Raw genomic sequence first — 9173 nt, forward strand, 5'->3', positions numbered from 1 at the left:
TTCAGCTAATTCCTTGCAAATCCTTGTGAGATCTTAATTGCCTAGTGAGCTAAGGTGACAAGTGTTTTCTTTGTAATGAACTCGGTCACAATGGTTTGTTTCCTTCGGTCCAACTAAGATCTTTCGGCTCTACCAAAGCACACAACTCGGTGCCATTGATTTCACTATAGGAAAGACAACTTTCCACTTATTCCTGCATTCATTCTGCTCCAGCTCCACTCAATGACTCTTGTCCTCTACCAGCATCATATTCGACTTTTTACTTTGCTTTGAGACTCAAGGACCAAACCCTTTTGAAATAAAAATCCAGAAGAGCCCTTCTTGGAAATTGATGTCAAAGGGGGGAGAGAGATTACATCAAATATTAAGCTTAATCATTCCTATAGGGGGAGAGAATACTCAGGGGGAGAGTGTAAGAAACCCCAGATGCTTGGTGTTCAAGAGGAGAGAAGTCACATGTCTTTAAGAGGGGAAAGACATGTTCATATTTGATTGTTTGCATTAGCTCTGTTTCTTTTCTTTGCTCTGATTTTCTATTCCCTATCTTCTCCCAATATCCCATGCAAGATTCAGGGGGAGCAAGACATCTAAGGGAAGGAAATCCTCGAATTCATTGCACATCTTTACCTTTGGGGACATGTCTATATCCATTAGAGTACTCAGTACTCACTCTCTACATGTCATCCCAGTCTTGGTACTCTTGTGGTTTCTTTTGTTTGCTTTGGCTATTAGATGTATCTGTGTTATCTAACCTTGTTTACTCAGGTTCATTCTTTCCTAAGACAACTCAAGACCACAAGGCAGCATCTCAGTCATGTGTATGAGAACTTCTTGCTGATGTACATACTGTTTGCAAGAAGGACTCATGAACATGAATATTTACATCATTTGCTCTAATGCATATAGCCAAGATACATGTAACACACGGATTGCTCTGCCATGCTTCTACATTCACATGCTCCTATGTTCCATATTTATATGATTGCATACATGTAGGGGGAGCCTATGCATGTTACATGTCTTTCCAAAGCTTTACTTGTTGTTCTCTATATCTTTATCTAAAGCTTTGATGTATGCTGTCATCAATTGCCAAAAAGGGGGAGATTGAAAGCACAAGTGCTCCCTGGGTGATTTTGGTAATTAATGTCAACATATCTCTTGTTGGACTAATACTTCTACCTAGTATGTTTCAGATAAGTTCAACAATGGAGTGGCATGGACTAGAGGATGTGGACCCCCTTCAAAATGCTGAAGACAAAGGATTGGCTCAAGCTCAAAGCTCAGGACTCTACATTTTCTATTTTAGTGATCTAAGATCACATTGAGTTCATTGGAAAGCCAATACTATTAAGAAGGGATGAGGTGTTGCTTAATGGCTTGCTTGCTCAAAGTGCTTTGTGATATGCTCCAAGCCCTCAACCACTTTCTCATATCCACATACGTCCCAACCCAAATAGTCAACTCGGCCCCACCGATTCTTTCTATCCGGAGCCACCGAGTTCACTTGACATAGCCACTGCCAGAAACCCTAATCAGTTCGATCTCACCGATGGGATCTCGATCTTACCGAGATGGGCTTGCAAACTCTCTGTTGCCTGTTGCAATAATTTTGGTCCCACCGAGATATGCAATCGGTTCCACCGAGTTTGCTTGGCCGACTCTCTATTTCACTTATTACCCAAATCAGTCCCACCGAGTTTGAGTAATCGGTCAAACCGAGTTTTGGATTTACCCTAACCCTAGCACATCGGTCCCACCGAGTTGACATATCAGTCCCACCGAAATGCCTAACGGTCACATTATGAACTAAATCGGTCCGACCAAGTTCTTTGAATCGGTCCCATCGAGTTTGGTGATTTGTGTGTAATGGTTAGATTTTGTGTGGAGGCTATATATACCCCTCCACCCACTCTTCATTCGTGGAGAGAGCCATCAGAACATGCCTACACTTCCAATACATATTTTCTGAGAGAGAACCACTTACACTTGTGTTGAGGTCAAGATATTCCATTCCAACCACATAAATCTTGATCTCTTGCCTTCCCCAAGTTGATTTCCACTCAAATCTTCTTTCCACCAAATCCAATCCTATGAGAGAGAATTGAGTGTTGGGGAGACTATCATTTGAATCACAAGAGCAAGGAGTTCATCATCAACACACCATTTGTTACTTCTTGGAGAGTGGTGTCTCCTAGATTGGCTAGGTGTCACTTGGGAGCCTCCATCTAGATTGTGGAGTTGAACCAAGGAGTTTTTAAGGGCAAGGAGATCGCCTACTTCGTGAAGATCTACCCTAGTGAGGCAAGTCCTTCGTGGGTGACAGCCATGGTGGGATAGACAAGGTTGCTTCTTTGTGGACCCTTCATGGGTGGAGCCTTCCGTGGACTCGCACAACCATTACCCTTCGTGGGTTGAAGTCTCCATCAATGTGGATGTACGATAGCACCACCTATCGGAACCACGGATAAAAAATCTCCGTGTCTCCAAATTGCGTTTGCACACTCCAATCCCTTCTCTTTACATTCTTGCAACTTGCATGCTTTACTTTCCGCTGCTCATATACTCTTGGCATGCTTGCTTGACATGTATTGTGACTGTTTAAACTTGTGCTAAAACTCCACATAAACCTTAAGGAAATTAAAAACTGCAACTTTTCTTGATTAGAGTCTATTCACCCCCCTCTAGACACCTCTTTTCGATCCTTTCACCTATTCTGCACAACTCCAAAAGTCCTAAAACTCCACGAAAGTCAGTTTTAGAATATATTAAAAATATTGGGCGAAGAAAGCACCAGAGGGGGGCCACCCACTGTCCACGAGGGTGGAGGGCGCGCCCCTGCCTCGTGGGCCACCTGGAAGCCCCCTGATGCCCATCTTCTGGTATAAGGTGTCTTTTGCCCTGGAGAAAATCATAAGGAAGCTTTCGGGACAAAGATCCGCCGTCTCGAGGCGGAACCATGGCGGAACCAATCTAGGGCTCCGGCGGGGCTATTCTGCCGGGGAAACATCCCTCCGGTAGGGGGAAATCGTCACCATCGTCATCACCATCGATCCTCTCATCGGGAGGGGGTCAATCTCCATCAATATCTTCACCAGCACCATCTCCTCTCAAACCCTAGTTCATCTCTTGTATCCGATCTTTGTCTCAAAACCTCAGACTGGTACCTGTGGGTTGCTAGTAGTGTTGATTACTCCTTGTAGTTGATGCTAGTTGGTTTATTCGGTGGAAGATTATATGTTCAGATCCTTTATACACATTAATACCCCTCTGATTATGAACATGAATATGATTTGTGAGTAGTTATGTTTGTTCCTGAGGACATGGGAGAAGTCTTGTTATAAGTAGTCATGTGAATTTGGTATTCGTTCGATATTTTGATGAGATGTATGTTGTATTTCCTCTAGTGGTGTTATGTGAACGTCGACTACATGACACTTCACCATTGTTTGGGCCTAGGGGAAGGCATTGGGAACTAATAAGTAGATGATGGGTTACTAGAGTGACGGAATCTTAAACCCTAGTTTATGCGTTGGTTCGTAAGGGGCTGATTTGGATCCATATGTTTAATGATATGGTTAGGTTTACCTTAATTCTTCTTTCATAGTTGCGGATGCTTGAGAGGGAGGTTAATCATAAGTGGGATGCTTCTCTAAGGAAGGGCAGTACCCAAGCACCGGTCCATGCACATATCAAATTATCAAAGTAACGAACGCGAATCATATGAGCATGATGAAAACTAGCTTGATGATACACTACAAGAAATATGTCAACCTATGACCTTCTGTCAGTGACCCTGGAAGAATTGGTCATAAATCTATGACCATTTTAGACCAATTGGTCAATAGCTGTTCGGGGGGCTCCAAACCCTAAACCATTGCGACCATTTTGGTCAGAAAGGTCGTAATTTCCTTACACGAAATGGTCATAAAGCAGACAGCACTAGTCCGCTGCCTTATTTCTAGCTGATCATGACCAATATAGATGGTCATAACCTTGTAAATTGTGGTGGATTGGTATGACTTGGCGCCACCTCATCAGTTTTGCCTATGTGTCATGTCCATTTGTCAATTTTTGCCATAGTTTGTGAAGCAACCTATATTTCTGTCATTCTGAAAATTCCCAAAAAAATCTCATAAATTCTTTGGGTCATATTTTCATCAAATATATAAAAATCCTTCCTTGCCTAGTTCAAAAATAATTCAACAATATTCATTTTCCTATTCTGTTCACAACAGCACTTTATGCAGGAAGTGCTATTTATATGTTCTTGATTGCCCTCAGAATTCTTGGGCACTATTTCCTATCCAAATAATTGTCGCATGATAAAATTCAGCTCCATTTGCCTAGCAAATCTTCCTCGACAAATTTCCAAAGTTTTTGTCCACCTAGAAGCATTGTGAAGGAAGTACCTTTTTTATATATCCAAATGACATGAAATTTTTACAATTCCTTCATATGCCCAAATTATCACCCTCCTCCAAATTGCAGCTCGGTCAAATCATCTATCTGAGCCCAGGTTCAATTTATATTTTATGGCCAGATTGGCACCTTGCAAAGCAAGTGTTATCCAGACCCCTCCTATTACCCTCAAACTCTTTGGGCACTCTTCCATACCCAAATCATTGCCACATGATTGTTGGAAATATGCCCTAGAGGCAATAATAAAATTGTTATTATTATATTTCCTTGTTCATGATAGTTATCTATTGTTCATGCTATAATTGTGTTATCCGGAAATCGTAATACATGTGTGAATACATAGACCACAACATGTCCCTAGTGAGCCTCTAGTAGACTTGCTCGTTGATCAGTAGATGGTTATGGTTTCCTGACCATGGACATTGGATGTCATTTATAACGGGATCACATCATTAGGAGAATGATGTGATGGACAAGACCCAATCCTAAGCATAGCGCAAGACCGTGTAGTTCGTCTGCTAAAGCTTTTCTAATGTCAAGTATGTTTTCCTTAGACCATGAGATTGTGCAACTCCCGGATACTGTAGGAATACTTTGGGTGTGCCAAACGTCACAACGTAACTTGGTGACTATAAAGGTGCACTAGATGTATCTCTAAAAGTGTCTGTTGGGTTGGCACGAATCGAGACTGGGATTTGTCACTCCGTATGACGGAGAGGTATCTCTGGGCCCACTCGGTAAGACATCATCGTAATGAGCTCAATGTGACTAAGGGTTGGTCACAGGATGATGTGTTACGCAATGAGTAAAGTGACTTGCCGGTAACGAGATTGAACGAGGTATTGGGATACCGAGGATCGAATCTCGGGCAAGTAACGTACCGATTGACAAAGGGAATTGTATACGGGATTGCTTGAATCCTCGACATCGTGGTTCATCTGATGAGATCATTGTGGAACATGTGGGAGCCAACATGGGTATCCAGATCCCGCTGTTGGTTATTGGCCGGAGAGTTGTCTCGGTCATGTCTGCATGGTTCCCGAACCCGTAGGGTCCACACACTTAAGGTTCGATGACGCTAGGGTTATTAGGAAGATTTGTATGTGATTACCGAATGTTGTTCGGAGTCCCGGATGAGATCCCGGACGTCACGAGGAGTTCCGGAATAGTCTGAAGGTGAAGATTTATATATGGGAAGTCATCATACGGTCACCGCAAATATTCGGGGGTATACCGATATTGTACCGGGACCACCGGAGGGGTTCCGGGGGTCCACCGGGAGGGTCCACCTGCCCCGGAGGGCCTTATGGGCTGTAGGTGGAAGGGAACCAGCCCCTAGTGGGCTGGGCGCCATTCCCCCCTAGGGCCCATGCGCCTAGGGTTTGGGGGGAACCCTAAAGGGGGGAGCCCCCCCCCTTTGCTTGGGGGGCAAGCCCCCTCCCCCTTGGCCGCCGCCCCCCTCTAGATCTCATCTAGAGGGGCCGGCCCCCTTCCCCCTTCTCCCTATAAATAGAGGGGCGAGGGGAGGGCTGCAACACCACATCCAAGGCGCAGCCCCTCCCCTCCCCAACACCTCTCCTCCTCCGCGTGAGCGTGGCGAAGCCCTGCCGGAGAACTGCCACTCCATCACCACCACGCCACCGTGCTGCTGTTGGAGCCTTCTTCCTCAACCTCTCCCTCCTCCTTGCTGGATCATGGCGCGGGAGACGTCACCGGGATGCACGTGTGTTGAACGCGGAGGCACTGTTGTTCGGTGCTTAGATTGGATTCGACCGCGATCTGAATCGCTACGTGTACGACTCCTCCAACCGCGTTCTTGCAACGCTTCCGACTCGCGATCTTCAAGGGTATGAAGATGCACTCCCCTCTCGTTGCTAGTTACTCCATAGATTGATCTTGGTAATGCGTAGAATTTTTTTAATTTTTGCAACGATCCCCAACAATGATAATATTCAGCTCCATTTTCCTAGTAAATCTTTCTCTGGAAATTTCCAAAGTTTCTACCTCGAGAGAAGCTTTGTGAAGTAAGTAATAGCTAGGCTTACCCAAATGATCTGAAAATTTACCGAGGCATGACCATACCTATGTAACTTACCTACACCAAATTTGAGCTCATTTCATTCATCCAATTTCTCTCACTAGTTTTCCCAAGTTTCTGTCCATAGAAGAGCATTGTGAAGGAAGTACCACTTTGGCATGTCCAAATGGTATCAATTTTCTACGGTGCTTTCCAATGCCCAAATAACCATCCTCCACCAAGTTTCAGCTCAATCCCTTCATTATTTTGAGCCCAGCTTCAACATTCATATTTCTTTCCAGTGTGGTACTTTGCAAAGCAAGTACCACCTAGGATCCTCCTTTTGATGTGAAAATTTGTGAAGACATTCTTCCTAGTAGATGATCATCCTCAGCCAAAACTCACGCCCATTGGCCATGTGCATTTCCCGTACTGCCAATCAAACACTTGGCTGCTAATTCATCTTTGAGCATAGGTCGGTCTCCTCGTGAGATTCTTCTGTTGTAATTTTCTTCCTAGCACCTACCTGGGGAGTGCCCAACCCACTAGACATTCCTAGGCCTCCCAGAACGTATGTCAACACCAAGGTCACGCGGTGACCACGCACCAGGCATGCGAGTTCACGCGCTTTGGAGTTTGGGCCCTGGGCCACCATCCAAACCTCGTCGTATCGCCACCAAACCATGTATTTATGCTTAAATAGATACTTATGTAACTAGAAATGATTTTTGGAAAAAATAAAGAGCAAACAATAAGGCAGCTGCAGTTCAAATTTGACCCGCTTCCTGCTGAATCGGCGGGAATTTGTCTTTTTCACCAGAGGTGGATAAAAACTTTTGACACCCAACCATTTTGTCAATTGTGCATTATATATGGCCTATTATTTTATAAAAATTATTTTGTCGAATATTGCAACAAATATATGGTAGGTCCTTCACAAAAAAACTCATTTGGGGCACTCAGAAAATAGGAAATGAATTTTTCGTCCAAAGAAAATGAAAATTTCCTTAGGCAAGATTTTTTTCCATCCCAAGATGCACCCTTGTGCACAATATGAGATCATTTGAACAAACTATGCCATGAATGTGGCCATAAGATTGATCATTTGGCTTGAAAGCCATGCATCTTCACACATGATAGCTCGTTTCTAAGAACACTTTTTCAAAATAATTACCGTATTACAAGTTTATTATTTTCCTGGTAACTTGGTCACATATAATGACACAATGCAAAGGTTTTCCAATTTTTTTTTGAATTTTTTCATGCCCATTTCAAATGCGATCAAAACGACGGGCATGACCGTTCCTAGCTAGTGGTTGAATCTTGGAATTTTTTTTGTGTTTCTCTGATTAAATAGATACTTATGTACCTAGAAATATTTTTTGGAAAAAATAAATAGCAAACTATGAGGCAGGTGCAGTTTAAATTTGACCCGCTTCCTACTGAATCGGAGGAAATTTGTCTTTTCCACGAGAGGTGGATCGAAACTTTTAACACCCAGCCATTTGGTAAATTGTGCATTATATATGGCCTATTATTTTCTAAAAATGATTTGGTCCAAATTTGCAACAAATATTTGCTAGGTCCTTCACAAAAAACTCACTTTGGACACTCAAAAATTAGAAAAATGAATTTTTTGTGCAAAGAAAATGAAAGCTTCCTTAGGCAACATTGTTTGCCATCCCAAGATGCACCCTTGTGCACAATATGAGATCATTTGAACAAACTATGCCATGAATGTGGCCATAAGATTGATCATTTGGCTTGAAAGCCATGCATCTTCACACATGATAGCTCGTTTCTGAGAACACTTTTTCAAAATAATTACCGTATTGCAAGTTTATTATTTTTCTTGGTAACTTGGTCACATATAATTACACAATGCGAAGGTTTTCCGATTTTTTGATATTTTTGAATTTTTTATGCACGTTTCAAAATGCGGTCAAAACGGCGGGCATGACCATTGCTAGCTAGTGGTTGAATCTTGGAAATTTTTTGGTGTTTCTCTGATTAAATAGATACTTTTGTACCTAGAAATGATTTTTGGTAAAAATAAATAGCAAACTATGAGGCAGGTGCAGTTTAAATTTGACCCGCTTCCTCCTGAATCACCGGAAATTTGTCTTTTTCATGAGAGGTGGATCGAAACTTTTAACACCCAACCATTTGGTCAATTGTGCATTATATATGGCCTATTATTTTCTAAAAATGATTTGGTCCAAATTTGCAACAAATATTTGCTAGGTCCTTCACAAAAAAACTCATTTTGGACACTAAAAAATTAGAAAAATGATTTTTTTGTGCAAAGAAAATGAAAGCTTCCTTAGGCAACATTGTTTGCCATCCCAAGATGCACCCTTGCGCACAATATGAGATAATTTGAACAAACTATGCCATGAATGTGGCCATAAGATTGATCATTTGGCTTGAAAGCCATGCATCTTCACACATGATAGCTCGTTTCTGAGAACACTTTTTCAAAATAATTACCGTATTGCAAGTTTATTATTTTTCCTGGTAACTTGGTCACATATAATGACACAATGCGAAGGTTTTCCAATTTTTTGATTTTTTTTGAATTTTTTATGCCCGTTTCAAAATGCGGTCAAAACAGCGGGCATGACCGTTCCTAGCTAGTGGTTGAATCTTGGAAACTTTTTGGTGTTTCTCTGATTAAATAGATACTTTTGTACCTAGAAATGATTTTTGGGAAAAAATAAAGAGCAAACTATGAGGC

Source organism: Triticum urartu, chromosome 6A (assembly GCF_056163025.1).
Source record: "Triticum urartu cultivar PI428250 chromosome 6A, HENAU_Tu73, whole genome shotgun sequence".
Lineage (NCBI taxonomy): Eukaryota > Viridiplantae > Streptophyta > Magnoliopsida > Poales > Poaceae > Triticum > Triticum urartu.